The sequence below is a fragment of the Aethalodelphis obliquidens genome, unplaced genomic scaffold, assembly GCF_003676395.1.
Source record: "Aethalodelphis obliquidens isolate GAN/ISIS:26980383/991018 unplaced genomic scaffold, ASM367639v1 scaffold1, whole genome shotgun sequence".
Lineage (NCBI taxonomy): Eukaryota > Metazoa > Chordata > Mammalia > Artiodactyla > Delphinidae > Aethalodelphis > Aethalodelphis obliquidens.
The window spans coordinates 88,416,075-88,438,981 of record NW_020837945.1 but is presented as its reverse complement, the minus strand read 5'-3'; positions in this window follow the sequence as shown (position 1 = coordinate 88,438,981).

Sequence of the window (22,907 nt, the reverse complement as noted above, 5' to 3'; positions counted from 1 at the left end):
AAGTGAGGAGATGGAAAAAGATATTCCATGCAAATGGAAATCAAAAGAAAGCTGGAGTAGTAATTCTCATATCAGACAAAATAGACTTTAAGACAAAGACTATTACAAGAGACAAAGAAGGACATTACCTAATGATCAAGGGATCAATCCAAGAAGAAGATATAACAAATGTAAATATTTATGCACCCAACATAGGAGCACCTCAAAACTTAAGGAAAACACTAACAACCATGAAAAGGGAAATTGACAGTAAAACAATCATAGATGATCTGTCCAGTGGTGAAAGTGGAATTTAACACCCCACTTTCACCACTGGACAGATAATCCAAAATTAAAATAAATAAGGAAACACAGCTTTAAATGGTACATTAAACAAGATGGACTTAATTGATGTTTATAGGACATTCCATCCAAAAACAACAGAATACACTTTCTTCTCAAGTGCTAATGGAACATTCTCCAGGATAGATCATATCTGGGGTCACAAATCAAGCCTTGGTAAATTTAATAGAATTGAAATCATATCAAGTATCTTTTCCGACCAAAACTTTATGAGACTAGATATCAATTACAGGAAAAAATCTGTAAAAAATACAAACACAATACACTACTTAATAACCAAGAGATAACTGAACAAATCAAAGGGAAAATCAAAAAATACCTAGAAACAAATGACAATGAAAACATGATGACCCAAAACCTATGAGATGCAACAAAAGCAGTTCTAAGAGGGAAGTTTATAGCAATACAGTCCTACCTTAAGAAACAAGAAACACCTCAAATAAACAACCTAGCCTTACACCTAAAGCAATTAGAGAAAGAAGAACCAAAAAAACCCCCAAAAATTAGCAGAAGGAAAGAAATCATAAAGATCAGATCAGGAATAAATAAAAAAGAACTGAAGGAAACGATAGCAAAGATCAATAAAACTAAATGCTGGTTCTTTGAGACGATAAACAAAATTGATAAACCATTAGCCAGACTCATCAAGAAAATAAGGGAGAAGGCTCACGTCAATAGAATTAGAGATGAAAAAGGAGAAGTAACAACTGACACTGCAGAAATACAAAGGATCATGAGAGATTACTACAAGCAAATATATGCCAATAAAACGGACAACCTGGAAGAAATAGACAAATTCTTAGAAATGCACAACCTTCCAATACTGAACCAGGAAGAAATAGAAAATATGAACAGACCAATCACAAGCACTGAAATTGAAACTGTGATTAAAAATCTTCTAACAAACAAATGCCCAGGACCAGATGGCTTCACAGGTGAATTCTATCAAACATTTAGAGAAGAGCTAACACCAATACTTCTCAAACTCTTTCAAAGCATAGCAGAGGGAGGAACACTCCCAAACTCATTCTATGAAGCTACCATCACCCTGATACCAAAACCAGAAAAAGATGTCACAAAGAAAGAAAACTACAGGCCAATATCATTGACGAACATAGATGCAAAAATCCTCAATAAAATACTAGCAAACAGAATCCAACAGCACATTGAAAGGATCATACACCATGATCAAGTTGGATTTATCCCAGGAATGCAAGGATTCTTCAATATACACAAATCACTCAATGTGATATACCATATTAACAAACTGAAGGAGAAAAACCATATGATCATCTCAATAGATGCAGAGAAAGCTTTCGACAAAATTCAACACCCATTTATGATAGAAACCCTCCAGAAAGTAGGCATAGAGGGAACTTACCTCAACATAATAAAGGCCATATCTGACAAACCCACAACCAACATCGTCCTCAATGGTGAGAAACTGAAAACATTTACACTAAGATCAAGATCAAGAACAAGACAAGGTTGCCCACTCTCACCACTCTTATTCAACATAGTTTTGGAAGTTTTAGCCACAGCAATCAGAGAAGAAAAAGAAAAAAAGGAATCCAAATTGGAAAAGAAGAAGTAAAGCTGTCACTGTTTGCAGATGACATGATACTAGACCTAGAGGATCCAAAAGATGCTACCAGAAAACTATTAGAGCTAATCAATGAACTTGGTAAAGTAGCAGGATACAAAATTAATGCACAGAAATCTGTTGCATTCCTATACACTAATGATGAAAAATCTGAAAGTGAAATTAAGAAAACACTCCCATTTAACATTGCAACAAAAAGAATAAAATATCTAGGAATAAACCTACCTAAGGAGACAAAAACCTGCATGCAGAAAATTATGACACTGATGAAAGAAATTAAAGATGATACAAATAGATGGAGAGATATACCATGTTCTTGAATTGGAAGAATCAACATTGTGAAAATGACTATACTACCCAAAGCAATCTACAGATTCAATGCAATCCCTATCAAACTAACACTGGCATTTTTCACAGAATTAGAACAAAAAATTTCACAATTTTGTATGGAAACACAAGAGACCCTGAATAGCCAAAGCAATCTTGAGAAAGAAAAACAGAGCTGGAGGAATCAGGCTCCCTGTTTTCAGACTATGCTACAAAGCTACAGTAATCAAGACAGTATGGTACTGGCACAAAAACAGAAAGATAGATCAATGGAACAGGATAGAAAGCCTAGAGATAAACCCACGCACATATGGTCACCTTATATTTGATAAAGTATGCAAGAATATAAAGTGGAGAAAAACAGCCTCTTCAATAAGTGGTGCTGGGAAAACTGGACAGTTACATGTAAAAGAATGAAATTGGACAATCCCTCTCAGCATCCACAAAAGTAAACTCAAAATGGATTAAAGACCTAAATGTAAGGCCAGACACTATCAAACCCTTAGAGGAAAACATAGGCAGAACACTGTATGACATAAATCACAGCAAGATCCTTTTTGACCCACCTCCTAGAGAAATGGAAATAAAAACAAAAATAAACAAATGGGACCTAATGAAACTTCAAAGCTTTTACACAGCAAAGGAAACCATAAACAAGATAAAAAGACAACCCTCAGAGGGCTACCCTGGTGGCGCAGTGGTTGAGAGTCCACCTGCCGATGCAGGGGACATGGGTTCATGCCCCGGTCCAGGAGGATCCCACGTGCCGTGGAGCGGCTGGGCCCGTGAGCCATGGCTGCTGAGCCTGTGCGTCTGGAGCCTGTGCTCCGCAACGGGAGAGGCCACAACAGTGAGAAGCCCGTGTACCACACACACAAAAAAACAAAAACAATCCTCAGAATGGGAGAAATTATTTGCAAATGAAGCAACTGACAAAGGATTAATCTCCTAAATTTACAGGCAGCTCATGCAGCTCAATATCAAAAAAACAAACAACCCAATCCAAAATTGGGCAGAAGACCTAAATAGATATTTTTGCGAAGAAGATATACAGATTGCCAACAAACACATGAAAGAATGCTCAAAATCATTAATCATTTAGAGAAATGCAAATCAAAACTACAATGAGATATCATCTCACACCTGTCAGAATGGCCATCATCAAAATATCTACAAACTATAAATGATGGAGAGGGTGGGAGAAAAGGGAACCCTCTTGCCCTGTTGGTGGGAATGTAAATTGATACAGGCACTGTGGAGAACAGTATAGAGTTTCCTTAAAAAACTAAAAATAGAACTACCATACAACCCAGCAATCCCACTCCTGGGCATATACCCTGAGAAAACCATAATTCAAAAAGAGTCCTATACCACAATGTTCATTGCAGCTCTATTTACAATAGCCAGGATATTGAAGCAACCTAAGTGTCCATCAACAGATGAATGGATAAAGAAGTTGTGACACATATATACAATGGAATATTACTCAGCCATAAAAAAACAAAATTGAGTTATTTGTAGTGAGGTGGATGGACCTAGAGTCTGTCATACGGAGTGAAGTAAGTCCTAAAGAGAAGAGCAAATACCGTATGCTAATATATATATATATATATATATATATGGAATCTAAAAAAAAAGAAGAAAATGGTCATGAAGAACCTAGTGGCAAGAGAGGAATAAAGACGCAGACCTACTAGAGAATGGATTGAGGATGCGGGGAGGGGGAAGGGTAAGCTGGGACAAAGTGAGAGAGTGGCATGGACATATATTCACTACCAAATGTACAATAGATAGCTAGTGGGAAGCAGCTGCATAGCACAGGTAGATCGGTGCTTTATGACCACCTAGACGGGTAGGATAGGGAGGGTGGGAGGGAGGGAGATGCAAGAGGGAAGAGATATGGTGATACATGTATAACTGCTTCAGTTTGTTATAAAGCAGAAACTAAGACACCATTGTAAAGCAATTATATTCCAATTAAGATGTTTAAAAAAATATATGAGAAGATACATGTTTTTATAACACTCTTCTAGAGGATCTGTGAACAGAAATTTTCAAGACCAAAGGTGAGAGAGACAATGTTGGAAAGGTAAATTAGTGCTTAATTTAGCATGCTGGGGAAAAGCACAGAAATTGTATTCAGTAAGCAAGAGTGAGCGGAAGACAGTTTGAGAAATGTAGTGAGAGTTTTCATTTAGGACACCCTGATTGAGTCCCTCATAGGTGCCCTACTCTCTGTAAGGCTCTGATCAGAGCTGTGCTTTAGGACAATCTGGGTGATGTACAAATCAAACTTCATAATATAAGTAAATGTTTCACTATTGAATTGTTTTGGGATAATAAATTTTAGAGTCATTTTCTATTGACTATATGTTTGATTACCCCTATGGGTGTATCCAACCCTTCTGAGCAATATTGAGGGCAATATTAGAGGCAAGTACCATCCCAGGCCATCTTACCCAGGGAACCAGAGGAGTTAATCAGCACCCATTTACCCCAGTGCTGAATTTCTGGACACCCAAGCAGATAAGTAGAAGAGGCTAGATGTGGAAAAAAACAAAACAAAACTGCATAACTCTGTTCCCATACTGACTTGACCACAATCAATGGAAAAACCAAGAGGTCAGCAGTCCCCAGAGCTGAATGTTTATATTAACCCTTTCATACAGATGTCAATTTCTTATCCTTCATTATGTCATTCTTTGTGGCACAAACCTTTCCTCCACTTTTCCCTAGACCTTTTATCAAGAAGTTTACTAGATCAAGTATCTTACTGCCTCTTATTATGTGTTCATTTATTTGAATGTGTTTTTTTCTCATTATAATATCACAAACATTCTGTCATCATAATGGATAAAGATCCCCATTGTCACTACCTTGGGAGGATAGCATGAGCATTTCATCTTCAGTTGGGCTTTATGCTTCAAGAGATAAAATTTATGTGCTTAACTTACCCCACTTTTATGATTGCAAACATTCTATGGTGTAACCTTCCTTATTCCGACTCGCTCTCCAACAGGTCTTATTAAATTAACATGTAACCTAGAATTCACTTTTACAAATTCTGTATTCACTAAATCCCTTTCTCCTTTATCCAGTAATGAATTCCCCTTTTGATAAAGGTGATTATCATTTTCCAATTCTGTAAAATGAAGATGACTATAGTAGCAATCAGCCAATTTATTAGAATGTGGTCTACTCATCCTATCACTTTAAGATAGAGCTACACTGGTCAAGATCAAAGGAGGGATTTGGAAAGGCCTGCCAGTGAAGGCAAGTGGAAGCTGGGTTTCTCCATGAAAAAATGAGATAAATAAGTACAGTTCCCTTGGGTGATTTTCAAAGGTATGTTGCTACCGCCCATTGACCTGGAACAAAAGCATGCACCTAGAGGTTGGAAAACAGCTGAGATCCTCTAAGGAAAAAAAAATGCTATTTTTTTATGCAGTGGTCTCTTTCTCCCCAAATTCTGTTTATGCTTTAATATTGCAAAATGTTAAAGCATGGCTGACTCCTTAAATGTGGGTAAAAGATCTACTACTTATATAGGTCAGGGCTATTTCCTACACTGGATGATTTGTCAGCTTGATAGATTGGTTGCTCTCTGGCAGGCCCTCATTTGTCTCTTAATTTAACATGAGGCTAATCAAATATTGGTGTGTACCTATAAAAAGACTTCATCAAAGGTTTGTAACTTGGTTACATTCAGCTTAGTAAGATGGAATTCTGTAGCATAATTGGTTTGTTTCATCACAATTAGATATTCTTCAGAAATTTTCAGTGTTATTTGTTGTTCATCTTTCTATTTAAAGATGCATTGATTGCCTTGTTTGGGGTTGTGTGCCTAGATATTCAGAAAACAAAAAGAAAGAATGAGGTTATTATCATCACAATCGAGTCACCATTTACTGCTTCCAGTATCATTTTCTGACATTGAGGTCCTAAAAGGATTGCCACACAGGATATAACTATATACGTGTGGGTGCTTTAAAAGAGGTGTCTATGCTTCACACAAAGACAGTTTAAAATAACAGTTTATTAAAGGAAAGTACAACTTTTAGCAGAGTGCGTTGTATATAGCCGCAGATTTATATAACCTTTATTTTTCCTTGATGATACTAAGTAATGGATTGTATAGTATATATTTTGATGCTTCTGTTAAGAAGATAGATTTGAATTATTCTCAGTTACTAGTTTCCTAAAGTTTTATAGCATAATCTTCATTAGAAAACTGGAAAAGCTAGTTACACTTGATATATCTTTGTCATACCAAAATTCTGTTTGCTCACATAAAATGGATTTGTCTTCCTGTTTCATATTTAATTTTGTGCATATTGTGGATCAAAGTTTTGCATTTTAATTGCCTCGTTATAATAGTTGATCGACTAAATAAATTCTCCCCAAAAATCCATCCCACTAATTACCTACTTTCCCTTTTGTATAAAAGTGTATACACTCATGTTGCTGTATGAATACAAAAAGATCTACTTTCTACCCATCTGACATAAATTTGCAGCAAATACAGTTGAGTGGAGATTACAATAAATATTTTATTTTCTAAATTCTAAAATTTAATTTGTCATTTGAAGAAGAAACATTTTGGAATGGATTTCCTTACAGACTTAATTAGGGAAAAAAGCCCAGGATTTAAAAAGAAATGTTGAATAATAAATTAAACCTTAAAAATTGATCAGTAACAATTATTTATTATTAATTATTTAAGAAAAAATTTCTTCAAACTATAGGAGAAATTTTATGAATGGAAAAAATTGTCAAATTCCAATATAATGTGATGCAGGATGATGCATACGTTAGATATATATTGGAATGAAATTTTATTATAATGCATGTAATGTTGAAAATTGTACCAATAATTCTTGGATGCATATGTTGAAACTGGATTTATCAAATGCAAAGGAAATCTCAAAGTCAAAGATGGTATGCAAGGAGAGACAATAGTTTTGGTACCCTATTATGATTTTTTTCATTGGGTCCTAGAATCTTCTGGAGGGGTTATCAGGATGGAAGAGGGAAGGAGACTTAAGAGTAATTGCTGCTTGTCCTAGGTAATAGATGATTACTTAATCCTTTCTTAAAAAAATAAAAGAAGAGCATGTTGCTCTTAATTAAAGAAGACCCTTTCTTGTAGATAAAAACCAACATTTTCCTGTTGTGGTCAGAACTATGTTTTATGTATGTATGTTAGCTATGTATTTCCCCCCAAATTGTGAATTATAAGGGTACACAGAGTAAGATAAAGTTAGAAGTAGGTACAATTTTTATTTTATCTACTTCTGTACTATTTGAAAATTCAGCAAGAAACAAATATTACCTTTATAACCAGTAAAAATAAAGATAGTAGCATTTCTAAGAAATAAAAATAGTAATTGCTGCTTAATGGAAAAATGGACCTTTAAGCACAGGCTAGCTGAACTTTCCTCTCTTCTGTGCTGAAATGAAATAATATACCATTTGTTATTTTCTCTAGAGATAGCAAATGGTCCATGGACAGAGAGCAAACACTCCTTTCACAGTCATATTCATTGTAAACAGATGTAGAAAATATGTATTACAGATCACACCTGGGTAATGTTTTGTTTTTGTTAATTTTTTTTTAATTAAGCTGTAAATACCACTGGTGAACTCTTTGTTTTATAGTGACTAGTAGCACTTTGTGGGTAAAAATATTTTCTTTTAGAAACCTAAGTATGTTTCTAAATATACTTAGGTTTCTAAACCTAAGTATGTCATATATATATTTTTTTAGTTAGAAAAATATTGCCAATGAATTTATGTTCTAAATAATAAAATAGCTGTCTCATTCTTTTCCTGTGGATTGGCATTTTGGAATTATCATCATCAAATGACATAACAATGTAATTTTTATATTTTCTTCTGCAATTATTTGAATGTATGGCATTTGCGGATGGATTAGCTTGTGAATAGATTACACACAAATATTCTAAAATAGCTACTTTTCTTATGTGTGGATTATTTCAATATTTCTTAGTCTTTTCATGTCACATAACCTGCTAGGTGAATTAATGTCCACAGATTTTGGTGTGTGAGTGATTGATTTTAGGGGCTTATGTTCTGGGCAAAAATTTGAATTTTTGGAAATAAGGCAGATAATTAAATATACCTAGTTATTTTTATATTTAATACAAATATAAAAGCTTTACTACTTAAAAACATAACTTCCTTTTAAGGAAGATGGGTCCTTAAATAAAATCTAAATGTCATAGCTGACTGGGCTGCTAATAGAGCTCCTTCATGTAAACACTTGAATCAGTTTTGGATATTCAAAGGTGTTCCTGGAGCTAAGTTCAAAAGATGGGTTCAAAGAAAGATGAATATTATAGTGAGGAGAAGCTGGATTTAGGAGCAGTCTGGGAGGGAAGGAATGGGCAAAGGAGAGAGGAGTGAGGACTAAGAGAGAGGGGAGCCAGCAATATCACAAAAGCCTGTATGCTCTATGAGGTCATTTATCTGATAGAAAATTCCCAGTTATTGGCTAAATGAAAGGGCTCCTGGAACAGGAAAATCTAATGTTCAATCTTCAGTTCTTGGCCTTGTGTAGGTAAATCCCACTTTGATCCATTATCATTTTATAATAACTTATGTTCACACAAAAGCTTTCTATGAGTTATGTTTGTTTGCTTGTTAGCTTCCTTTTTTACTAATGACCATGATCAAGTGCCCTGTTGTGTTGACACAATGAAGAAAAGGTATAACACACACAAGACAGCCAGACAGTTCTTAAAGTAATTCTGTAGAAGCAAGGGCTAGGGTTAGAGGTGTCCATGAGAAACAAGCTCCCTAGAAGTTTGCAGAAATCTTTGGTGGGACATTAGTCTTCCCTCAAGCCACCAACAGGGAAAGGGCTTGAGACAATCACCGTTTCTTTTAAAAAGTCTGGCAACTGCAGTTGGATACTTGTGTTTCATAAGTATTTAAAGTCATAAGGAATCATGACATAAACAGGTTTACGAAGTTTGAATTCTACTCTCTGCAGAAGCTTCAAAAATCACTCATAGAAACCTTCCAAAACTGGTGTCTTGGCATCTCATGCTAGCACTTTTCCTATTTGAAGTATGCATTCCTTCATCTGTTTGTTAAATAACTATTATGTACCTACCCTACACGAGACACTGTGTTAGGCCCTGGAAATGACACACAAATATGTTGTTGCTATCCTCATAAAGTTCATGGTCAATTTAAGAGAAAAACATGTACATAATTATAATGCAATGTGACAGAATATGAATAGAGTTATATGAAAAGTTTTAGTAGGATTCAGGAAATAGAAAGTAATTGTTGCTGGGACTATTGGCAAAATCTTCTTCAGATTAAAGGTTAAATTTAAGGGAGACTTCAGGTTCAAGTTGAGGGACTGAGCGCATACCTTTAACACTAATCTGTTCTCAAATCTCATTGAAGTGACGTAAGAAATCCACAGTATTCTGAAGAACTGGGAAGGATGCCATCAGTATATCACAAACTGAAAAAATTAGAAAAGAAAAACAGATGTGTTAGGATTGATTTTGGAGGGAGCTGTAATAGTTGAAAGACAGTACTGGAAAAGTGAGTGTTGCTTTTCCTGAAAGAACAGTGAGAAATTAAGATTAGAGTAAAGGCTGCTGTTAAGCACAGGAAAATTGGCAGGTAGTTCACCATTCTTTCCAGAGTGTCTAGATTAGGTTTTGCCTCCAGACTAGAGCTAGCAAATATAGATCTCTAAATAAAATAGAGTTTGCAAAAGTGGACTCCCTGTCTGGGCATTAGGGCTGGAGAACTAATCAAGACTAGTAACTCGTGGCTTTTAGAATTCATGTCAAGAAAGTGTCTTGAGCATGAAAGGAAGCTCATCTCTGTATGTTCCCTTTCCCTCCTGCCATAGTGCTCATGCAACTTTGAGGCATATTCACTGACAAGAGAAAAATGATTCTTCACAAGTGCTAAGGAAACATAGGTTATTAAACTGATTAATTCTAGATGTTCATAAGTAAAGTGAAGCGATAAGCAAAAGTCACTTGAAGGAAAAGGAGGTAGTAATGTAAACAAAGAAAAGATCTAACCTCTGAAAAAATAGTTAATTCAGGAAACAAAAGAAAACCTTAAAGTAAGTCTATTTGATATTCTTGCAGTGTTTTATTGAGCTTTTATATCATCCATAGAGCAAGAATAGGCTGCTGGTATGAAAGTGGGGAGGAGAATTGGAGAATAGAAATGTAAAACATATTATTATTTAAAGAGGTCAATAGAAAGTTTGAATTGCAACAGGGACATGGCTGACAGCTAAACTATTAATCTGGAAGCTAATGTATTGAGTACTAGTGTAATAATAAACGTTAAATTTATGGAAAAAGAGACAAAGGACAGATCTAAAATATCTGATATCAGTTTAATAGACATGCTAGAAGAAAATATGTATGGAAAAAAATAGTATATTAGAAGAAAATTTGCCTACATTGAAGAAATTCAAGTTTTTTTTCAAATTGAAAGAGCTCTTCAAACATTTTAAGATAACATTGTTAAAGAGGAAAATAAGACACAAATCTGATAAATTTTGGTAAAATTTTTGAATTCCAAAGTGCAGAGAAAATCTAAGAGAAAGAGGAATGAAAAAATGAATTCTTATTTGTTAAACTGAATGCTAAAGGATTATGGAGCAATGTCTGCAATTTAATAACAGGATTTGATCATAGAATTTTATGCCAAAATGGGTAAAAACTAAAATCAATATGCTACATAGGTACTTACTGGAAAAAAAGTTATTCAAGGTAATATTCCAGCAAAACAATAGTAAAAATAAATGAATTCAAGGGGAATACCTAGGATATAAGAAGCAGTAGTGAGGGAGAGAAGAATCCAGTAAAACTTTAATTAAATGTAAGTAGTTGACGATGATATGGCTATGAAATTTAAAATTATAGCTAAGAGGTAACTCTTTCTTATATATGAGGCAAAATAGACAGTAAAATTACAATCAAAGAAAAGTTAGAATTCTACATGAATTTAACAAAATATGGGAGAATAGGCAGGAAAAATGTATGCTGGAGCCTCTATTTTGGAATATGGTAAGAGGTTATGCATATGATTGCTTTTGCAATTAAGAGGAAACATTTAAAATACATTTCTATAAATTAAAAAAAACAGTCAACATAATACTGTAAATATAAGATAGAACTGCTCTATCACTCAAAGAAACCAAAAAGGTGAAAGAAAGCTTGATTAAAATTTTTAAAATTTGTCAGGAAAAGGAGTGGGCTTGATATGAAAACAAGGCAGGGAAAACTTAGAGCAATCTCACCTATGAATGTAGAAGTAAAATTTTAAATAAAATATTAAAAACACATATTAAGAGTGAATTAAAATTAATAATACAACAGAATCAACCATGATTTTTATTTCAGGAATGCTAGATCAGCTCAACTGTAGGAAGTGTATTAATATAATTTTTCTATTAATTGATTCAAAAAGGGTAGAATCATTTATGTTACCTTCTTGGATTACGAAGACTTTTAGGTTTGTACTTTTGCAAAGAAACCACTAGAAAACTGCATTAAAAATGATATCTTGGGCTTCCCTGGTGGCACAGTGGTTGAGAGTGCGCCTGCCGATGCAGGGGACACGGGTTCGTGCCCCAGTCCGGGAAGAACCCACATGCCACGGAGCGGCTGCACCCGTGGGCCATGGCCGCTGAGCCTGCGCGTCCGGAGCCTGTGCTCCACAACGGGAGAGGCCGCAACAGTGAGAGGCCCACGTACCGCAAAAAAAAAAAAAAAAAAAAAAGTTATCTTTTACAATAGTATCAAAACTATAACAATAGCTTAAGAAATATGTATGATCTTTGTGAACAAAATTGTACAGCTATACAAAAAGGTATTTAAAAAATCTTAACTAACCAAAGACAAATACGTTGTTTCTTAAGAGAAAGATTCAATATTGTAAAGACATTACCTCAAATTACCATATAAACTCAATGCAACTTCAGTAAAAATTACAATATGGCCTTTTCTAAACTTTATAAATCAATCCTAAAGTTTTTTTCTATAAGTGCAATTATTTATAAGAGCCAAGAAACATTTAGAATTCAACAAGCTATTTATTTTAACATTATGTGTAAAAGCAACAACAACAAAAAAACCCCCAAACCTTATAGATTGATTATGAAACACTGTGGAAAGAGAATATTAATCAGTTAGTGAGACATATTATGAATGCTATAGAACAGTAGAAAAAGGTAAAAATTTTAATGATATATGTGAAAATGTTGGTATTGGATAATGGCAAACCTAAAAATATGAATACATGAGGACAAAATAGATGATATGAAAAAATAGTGTGTTAGAGATGAAGATAATATTTCTTACTCTTAAAATGTCTCATAGAGTTGATGTATCATCTTTCAACACAACAAAAATGAAAAAACAGCAAGTTGGGTCATAAGTAATTTATAATGCCGAAAACATTAACCAAGAGTTCATTTTTCTTCTAAAGTCATATAGTTTGGAATGCTCTATTTTCATTTAAAAGAAATAAAGTGATAAATAATCACCATGAGCTTATTCTCCCTTGTGGCCATCCCATGTCCTTAGCCGTGAATCATGGTGTCCTCCCATGTTTCCATGTGGGTAAACTGCTACCGAAAAGTTAAGATCTTCCCTCACACTTCTATTGTACATGGAATCATAGAAGCTTAAATTCTAAAAGAAATGCTTCAGGATTTTGTAATTTAATCTTTTACCTAATGCTTCTGCTTGAAGATTTACCAAGATCTGTAAGTCTGTTTGGTGAGGCTAACCATTTCTTGTAGGATAGTCCTAGTTATAATTTTTTCCTGTGTACTGAACCAAATCTTTGCTTCCATATTCTCTGTCCATTGGTCCTGGTTTTGTCCTTTTGAATATAGAAAAGTGTTACTTCAGCTAGTAGGCCTCCGGGTGTTTGATGCCAGTTTGATGTTGTTCTTAGCCATCTCTTCTCTAGTCCCAACATCCTCAACCCCTACAACCCCTTCTCATGTAACATAGCTCATCTCTCAATATTTTCTTCACCTTCCTTGATAAATACTTTAGTTTCACAAACCCAAATATGCTCTCCAGATATAGACCAGCCACTGTAGAGGCCAGCTGGAAGTGTTATAAATTCTACACATAATGTGGTTTAAAATTACATTTATTTTCTTGAATAGTTTTTGGCTCATGTGGGCTTGCTGTTCATAAGTACATGTTGGTGTCTTTTGAATGAAGTACTTAAGTTATACTTCAACTGTTTTTCAATTGAGAAAATTATGTTTAAGGCTTAAGGGTGGATCTGAACTATATCTCTGACTTAGTCTTATTAGTTTTTAGTCTGTTGAAGTAATTTTGAATATTGATTGACACTCAGCATATTACCCGGTTAACTCAGTTTTTATTTACCTGCAAATTTAAATGGCATATCATTTAACCTTTCAAGTTGATAACCAAAATACTTAATTGGTCAGGATCTCATTGCCATATCACTAGAGAAGAGCAGGTTGGTATGGTAGGCATGGTTGTTTAACTAGCTACAACCTAGCTCCACTGTACTCTTGTCCAGTCCACACTTTATTGTGAGTCTCAAGAATATCATAAGAGACTTTATTAAATTTCCTTCTATGAGAAAAATACTTCATCAATAGGAATGTTTTTGGATTCTATTTTTAAAAGCAACATAATTTGTTTTTTCAAACGTAGTCTAATATGGAATCATAATTTATAGAACATAAAAAATGTGGAGCTGCTGTGGTTGAAAGATGGGTAGGGTAGGAAGATAGAACACCTACACTCATCACCTCCATTCCTCTCAATCCCTTCCTAAACCATGGCTCCCCACAAACCTCAGGGATGCAAGGAAAACATTTGATGACACTGATTTTTAGCATCCTATCATATCTGTCGGTAGAGTCAGCTTCACCATAAAGAAAAAGAGACTATAAAGGAAAAGAGGCTAAGTAGGTATGGCATAAACAAAAGGAACACACACTCATGCTTTGGGATCCACTCTTCTATTTGAAATACTCCTTAGATCCTGTTTACTACTTTTATTAGATAATAGAATGTCTAAGAGAAATAATTCCAAGCTTACTGGTTTATACCTCTCCTTTTATAATAGAGAAGTTATAATTAACACAAAGGCTGTTATGTCCTCTTATGACTCTAAGATAAAATACTTGAAAAGATCTGTTAAAGGACAAAAATTGCAATGGCACAGGAAACTAAAAATAAGAAAAGACCATATGCTACTGTGTGAGGGGAATTTCCATTGACTTGGAATATACATTCTAGTATAGACACAATCCACATGCTGTACCAGAATTGCATGGACAACTGCATCCCCAATGTCTCCTCCTAACTTTGTGACTTAAGGATTATGTTGAACAGAAAATCTGGCAGCCAACCAAACCCTGATGCACAAGAACTTTGGTAGAAAATAATATATCCAGGATGCTAATGCCAAAATATACAAAAGGGACAATCTACTGAGTCTTTTTTGTTTAAATGAACATCTGCTTGTAAAATCACACCAATGCAATAATTGAATAAAAATTTGGAATGATGAATGATAGGATATAGGCAGACTAAATAAACAATTTGTGATGATACACAGAGGCCCAGAATATGCATACCTGATATTTTGTTGTCATTTTTGTTCTTTTTCATGTACAACAAACAAAAGGCATGTAATCTATGATTGATTTGGGAGATCAATATTTTTTCCATTAAAACAAACTTTCTGGAATTCCCTTGTGGTCCAGTGGATTTTAAATTTCATTTACTTCTTAACATATTTTATCTCATTTCCCATATTTATATGCTCAATCTATTTTTTCATGATTTTTACTTCTTTAACATTAAATTAAAATTGGAAATGTCATGAGTCTGGAATAGGTCAAGTCCTTGACATTTCAGGAGAGTGATGTTCCACCATACAATAGTATCATGCACCTTCCTCCAATTTTTCCAGCAATCCTCTTTTTCTAATTTCATTCAGAAGTTATAATTTCCAGAATAAAACATGATGGAGAGAGAGAAAGGAGAAAGTGTTGCATTGTATCTTGTATTATGAACTTATCTCAGGGAAAGCTTTGTATGTGGTGCTGGGTGAGCAATAATGTGGACCATTTAAGTAGTGCACACTGATAGATGTAGTTTTTTATGTACTTCCCTTGCACAAAAAGGAATTACAATACCTCTGTTTACCATAGTTAAATAGACTAATTAGAGGAAAAGGCATTTCCTTAGTGGGACAGATAACACTTCTCCCCCCCTCCCCTTTCAACACAATAGAGGCTGAACACATTATCTCATACTGAACACATTACTGCAGGCAGGTCTGGTCTAAAAACAAGAATTCACCAGTACACAGTAGGCTAAGTATCTGGATAGGAGTAATACATGTATTCTGTATTCTATAAAATAAAGCATCAGTATAGAAGTATTAAGGATGAATAAGCAGGGTAATATTAAACAGCATGACATAGGGTTTATGGAAAGATTTTTCAGCATAAAGGCAAAAAAAAAATTACCCTGAAGATTCAGAAAAAGAACATACTTTAGAAATAATTTTCTATAAGAGGCGGAAAATGCTTGACAATATTTCCCTTACTCTCCTAATGAAAGTCTAATAATGTGTCCAGTATGAAGTAGAAACAGCGGCCAGTATTAATTATGTCTTTGGCTGCAATCAACAATTTTGATGTGGGATGGCTTACACAATAAATACATTATTTTCTCAAATAACTAGAAGTATGGAGGCAAAGTGGATAGTATTGTAGGCTCATTACACTGGTCAAGTTGTCATCAGGGCCTCTGTGTTCTTCCAACCTAATTGTGTTGATTCCTTGTTTTCAAGCTGGCTTACCTCACAGTCTCAAGCAGCAGTTCCACGTGTCACATCCACACATATTAATGTGAACATGATAAAAAGAGATGACTCTTCCTAAGTCTCTTAGTTATAGGGGAAAAGCATTGTGCAAAACCTCCTAGTCAATTTCTCCTCACATCCTCAGGCAATTACTGAAATGGGAAATAAAACAGCTATGACTGGTTTAGACAAATTATCTGGGTAGATTATGACATCCATTTCAGGACTACAGGGAGAGAAAATGATGGGATAAAGTAGTAGGTTATAGAAGGAAACTACCTGAAAGAGAAAAATTAGAATTCACATTAGAAACAGTAAAGGAATGAAATTGAGAAAACCAAATTGGTAATAATAAGCTAAGAAGCTCTCCCAGTATGCTGAATAAAAAGACAAAGAAATTTTAGAAAGTTAGAAAATTATAGAAGACAGAGAATAGTGACTAAGAGTTGTGTTTATTATGATAAAGCAAGATAATAGCTGTGTTTAAGGGCTCTGAAAATATATTCCTTATTTTCCTTTTCTTGCAACTGAAGATATACTTAAGTGGGTAACTCAAGGTAGAGAAAAGTCTGGCATTTAACTTTGTTGAAGTTAAGTGGTGGGGACTCAAGATTCATATGCCCATCTAAGATGTCATTCAAATGTTAAGACCACAGAAGAATTTTCTTAGGTATTAAAAGCTCCATTAAACATAAGACTTATGTACTCTTTCAAAAAAACATATTCTTCAGTCCCCTTAACAAGCTAAGAATATTAATTTGGCAACATAAAAGGATGCTTGTGAGATTTAAAACAACCTAACTGGATGAATAAAAAATAACTATAGTAGTGTGATTATTCAATAGGATACAAAATTGAAAAATAATTACTAAAAATGGATTTCATATATTAGAACAACATATAATAATAAGCCAGGTCCATAACTCTCATTAAAAAAATAAACAAAACTGAGAAGTGGGAGGAAAAAGAATGGCATAAGAGTGATAAATTCCTATAGTAGAGAAGTGATTCAAGTTCATAATTTCTTTTTGTCCTTGGAAAATAGAGAAATACAGGTTTAGAAATATATGAGAAATGTTATCACTAGTAAAATTAAGGAAAACAATAACTCCTCAAACTACTACAGAATAAAACAAAAAATAGACTCGCACAAATAAAAGTAAAGACAAAGTCAAGTGTATGGAAACACATCAAAATAGAAGATGTAAAACAAAATATGAGATATAATACTAATCCTTTCAGTAATGGTTATAAATATAAAGTTAAAAAAAATGGTCTCTGTGCTGCTTATAACATCATGTTAAAGGAGGACTATGAGAAGATAGACCAAGGATACCAGAAAATCGGGAACAAAAAGAAGAAATTCAATTACTGATATCAGATAAACTATCCAAAACAAAAATAATTAAAGGAGATAGGGTTTTTTTTTACATTGATAACCTTTTCTACCCTAAAACAGAATAAAAATTTCAAGCATTCTATAAAGACATTTACCAAAAAATGACAACTGATATAAGGAGATAATAACAGGGGAAAATACAAATGGCTAATAAACATATCAAAACTCTTCTACCCCACCGAGATTCAAAAGAATGCAAATCAAAATAACAAGATAACATTTTTTACTCTTAAGTTACAAAATCTTAAGTAATTGTGATACTAAATTCATTTGAGGATTCCATGGGAAAGCATTCTCATATATGTACATTGAATCAAACTCTGAAAATCAGCTCAATAATGTGCATGGAGACCTTTTATAGAGTCATTTTACCTCAAATTTTAATAAAGGATGAATCCTGAGGCAAAATCTGGAAAAGGAACAAATATTTATATGTAGTGATGTCCATCACACTTTATTTGTAACAGTGAAAAACTGGAAACAAATATTACTTAGGAGGAAAAAAAATATATATATATATAATTTTAAAACTATATAATATTATTAATCTTAATGTATAAATATTACACGATTATAATTTCATAACTATAATATATAATATCATGTCATGTATATAGTTATTAAAGAGATGTTTTTGAAGAGTTACCATTGCATTGAAAAATGTTTATGATTTAATGCTAAAGTCAGGAAAACTCAATGAACAATAGTGTAGTCTAGGGCATCACAACTACATAAAAATGCATATACAATTTCAGAAAGAAACTATGCCAAAGTGGTAGTCACACTTGTCTCTAAAAGCTGAAATTATAGGTGATTTCTTTTTTAATTCCTGTAACCTTTCTGTAAGTCCTAACTTTCCTATTTCCAACATGTATTATTTTAATAGAGAAAACAAAATAATAATTGAAAAGAAAAAATATTTCTTTTATTCTAATTCCAATTTTTTCTATTCTTTAGGTGTTCTCAAAGACTGTGGTGGTTTTGTAATCAAATCTCTAGTTCTTTCACTCCACTGAGATGTAATTTTTTTCTGAGACTGGAGGATTAAAAAGGCTTTATATTTTCACACTATCTCCTTGCCTCTCTTGCTTTTCAATTTCCTCCTAACCACGTTTGCTCTCCTTTTGCTACTTTCCAGATCATTCTCTGGTTGGAGAAGATGAAAGCTAAATAGGAGTTAGTTGAGCCTTGTTTGCTGTTTGTCATCCGTTAGCATTGCACTATCTGTTACCAGCAGACCGCCTTCCTTCATCTCCTTCTTGCTCTGACCTTAGCAAAAAGAAAAAAGTCCACTATTTTGCCTTCAAAAAGTTTTTGCAAACGAGCTCATTTTGAGTATTCAACCTCTTTCTTAGACATCCAAACCAATCTTCTTATTTAATCTTTAATTTTATGTCCCTTCTTCCTTGAATCCCCTTCCAATGTTCCTTTACAATCTGAGCTCATCAAGAAGTGTCCTTTGCAACTATAAATGGTTTTGTATCTGTTTCCCTTTAAACCAGATCAGTTAATTTATCCATCACACACACTTTGGTCCATGCATGTAAGTCACAGTTGCTAACTGCTTTTCTCTCTTCAAATATTTTCTTTTCTTTTCTTTTCTTTTCTTTTTTTTTTTTTTGCCAACTGCTTTGGGTGTTGTGCTCTTTTCCCTGACTCTTGGTGCTTGACCATGGTTCACAAATTCAAATCCTACAATGGCCCTGCTGGTAAAAGGTGGAGAACTAGAGAACCAAAAGTACACCTACAGAAAGAGCAGCCATTACTTATCCATCTTCAACTGACCGCCATGCAGGATTGATGGTCCACTGTGGTAGAATCCTCTGATATATATATATATTTTTGATTGTACCACACGGCTTGTGGGATCTTAGTTCCCTGACCAAGGATTGAACCCAGGCCCTCTGCAGTGAAAATGCAGAGTACTTAACCACTGGACTGCCAGGGAATTCCCAGAATCCTCTGATTGTTTTAAAAGATGGTGAAAATACACTCTGTGTGTGTGTTTGTGTGTACACAATTATGGAGGCAGAGAAATCCCACAACCTGCCATCTGCAAGCTGAAAATTCAAGAAAGCCAGTGGTGCTATTCAGTCCAAGTTCAAAGGCCTGAGAACCAGTGCAGTCAGTGGTGTACATCCCAGTATGAGGACTGGAGAAGATGAGATGAGATGTCCCAGCTAAGCAGTGAGGCAGGAAAGAAAGGGGTGAATTCCCCCTTCCTCCTACTGTTGTTCTATTCAGACCCTGAAAAGATTGGATGATGCCTGTCCACATTGGGGATCTTAATCTACTTTATTGAGTTCACCAATTCAAATGCTAATCCCATCCAGAAACACTCTTTAATCTGGGCATCAAAATTGACACACAAATTAACCATCACACATACCACGAGTTTATTTTCCCACACCATCCCCTCTTATGTTTGGCATTTGGATTCCAATTTCCTTAAAAAGTATCTTCCATAGCTCTAAATCCTCCAAAATCTTGCTGTCACCAATTTATGTGGTGGATCTGTGTGTGTGTGTGTGTGTGTGTGTGTGTGTGTGTGTGTGTGAGAGAGAGAGAGAGAGAGAGAGAGAGAGAGAGAGAGAGAGAGAGAGTGTGTACTGTGTGTATGTGGTTACAAATATTTGTGAAGCAAAAGATAAAATATTTCACTTGTTTCCCAACAGTGTCCTCTGCTCTTGTCTGGAGTCTATTGTGATCACATAGTCAGAATTTAGTATTATTGGTGTCAAAATCCGCATGGTCCTCAGTCATACCATATGACTAAGGACAACAACAGACTGGAAACATGAGGTCACAGGTGTTCAGTCTTGGGCCCTTCAGCTTCCCTCCCACCCTTGTTGTCACTTCCTCTTCTGCTCTAGAGCCCACGCATTTCTCCATCATTTTGGCTTTGTCCCAGGCCCCTATCCTGACTTCTCATCTGAGACTTGTTGACTGAATTTGGCTTCCTCATTTTAAGGTGTGGTCCTCCTTTAGAAAAAGACTTTAAGTCACCGTTTTCTTCCTTCTCTTGACTACTGCAGGTTACTACATCAACCTTGGTTCAGTGCTGAATGACCTGAAAATTGTAAGTGGACATTCTCTGACACCCAGTAAAGGGGGATCATCTCCTGAAAACTTCATTTATCCACTCCCTGTACATTAGAAAATGCACCTCCTCTACACATTTTTAAAAAATAACTTCCCTGAAATTTAAGGTACACAATTGATATTATTATTATATTATTAACATATTTTAAAATATTTTTATTGTGGTAACCACTGTCCTAAGTGCTTTACAAGTAGTAGCTCATTCAGTTATCACAGCAACCCAATGCATTAATTACTTTTATCATTCCTATTTACAGAAGAGGAAACTGAGGCATAGAGTGATTAAGTAACCTGTCCAAGGCTATCCATCAGCTGGTGTCAGAGGTAGAATTTGAATCTTGCAAGCTGGGCTCCAGAGGTATACCCTTAATAACTGTACAATATTATCTCTCTCTTCTTACATTGTTATAAACTCAAAGATGGCATAATCATTCTCACCCCAGGTTCCCATCACTTCTATACCTTCATCAGTTCCCATTGTTGATCAGAATTAGGTGCCAATAGCATTTCCTCTCACTGCTGCCTTTATCACCTCTGCCTTTTGAGCAATGAAACTATCAGCAGGGCATGTCAAGAACTATTTGATGCTCTGCCTTTAGCAGAATAAGGCTTCCAGCAGCTATATTGATAGCTGAAGCTACTTTATCTTGCCTCAGCACCAGTTTTGTTATTTATTGATCATTTACTTTTAATCTCAAAGCTCTGAAGTGTGCTTCTAAAGCAGCATCAATATCTTTTTTTTCATTTTAGCAGGATCATATACTTCTACTTTATAAATTGTAAATTTCCATCTAGGTTAGTACTGTGTTTACATACAATGCTACTTCTCTTTCCCTTTACTTCTAAGTTTCTCTGACTAATCTCATAAGCTCACTCAAGACTTAAACTAACATTTCTATTTCCTCGATTTGAAAAATCTGTATCTCTTTTTCTCAGGGTCCACGGTGAATCTCAAGCTGCAAACGTGTGTGCAAGTGACTCCTGAACATCTCCACCTTCAGGGACCTCAAATGTATCTTTTCCCCATAACTTTTTTTCATCTTTTTTTGTTTTTGGCCACACAGCATGCAGGATCTTAGTTACCCACCAGGGATTGAACCTGTGCCCCCTGCAGTGGAAGCTCGGAGTCCTAACCACCGGACCACCAGGAAAGTCCCTAACTGTTCCTTCTTTTATCCCAAGTTTACCATCTACCCAGTTGTCCCAGCTGGAAATACTGGTCCTATTTCTCTGCTCATCTTCACAAGAAAACATATTAACATAATTGTTGGTTATCATCACACCCATTTTCACTTCTTGCACACTGTTCTCTGCTCAAGTAGGGTTCTGTCCTCATCACCCAAACTGACACTGCCCCCGTGAGCATCACCAACTTCCATATTGGCAAACCCAACAGTCACTTTTCCTTACTCACCACACTTTACCTCTTAGGCACATTTGATGCAGTTATTTACTTCCTTCTCCTTTTGGTTTTTATGATGCCATTCTCTCCTGAACTTTTTTTTTTTTTTTTTTTTACGGTACGCGGGCCTCTCACTGTTGTGGCCTCTCCCATTGTGGAGCACAGGCTCCGGACGCGCAGGCTCAGCGGCCATGGCTCACGGGCGCAGCCGCTCCGCGGCATGTGGGATTTTCCCGGACCGGGGCACGAACCCGTGTCCCCTGCATCGGCAGGCGGACTCTCAACCACTGCGCCACCAGGGAAGCCCTCTCCTGGACTTTTTATTCTCATGTTGGTTCCTTGTTCGCAGCTTTTTTGGCTGACTTTTCCTTAGGTTGGCCTCTAAGTATTGAAAGTTCCCAGAACTGAGTCCTTCACTATTAGATTTTTATTGCTGCTATAAAAAATTACCACAAACTTAGTGGCTTAAGATAGCATAAATGTCTTATGTTACTGTTCAGAAGTCTGACACAGGTCTCCCTGGACTAAAATCAACATGTCATCAGGGCCATGTTCCTTTCTGAAGGCTTTCAAAGAGAACCATTTTCTTATATTTTCGCGCTTGTTGCCTGCATCCCAGCTCATTTACTTTCCCCTCATCTTCTCCGAACCTCCTTTCGTAGTCACATCTCTCTCGAACCACAGCCGAGAAAAGTTCTACACCCACATTTACATCCCCAGCCTTGACTTCTCTGAGATTTCAACTCATATGTCCAAAGGCTTACTTAACTTACATTCTCCCCACCGTTCTTCCCCAAATCTTCATTATTTCCATAAATGGCACCATCACATTCCCATCG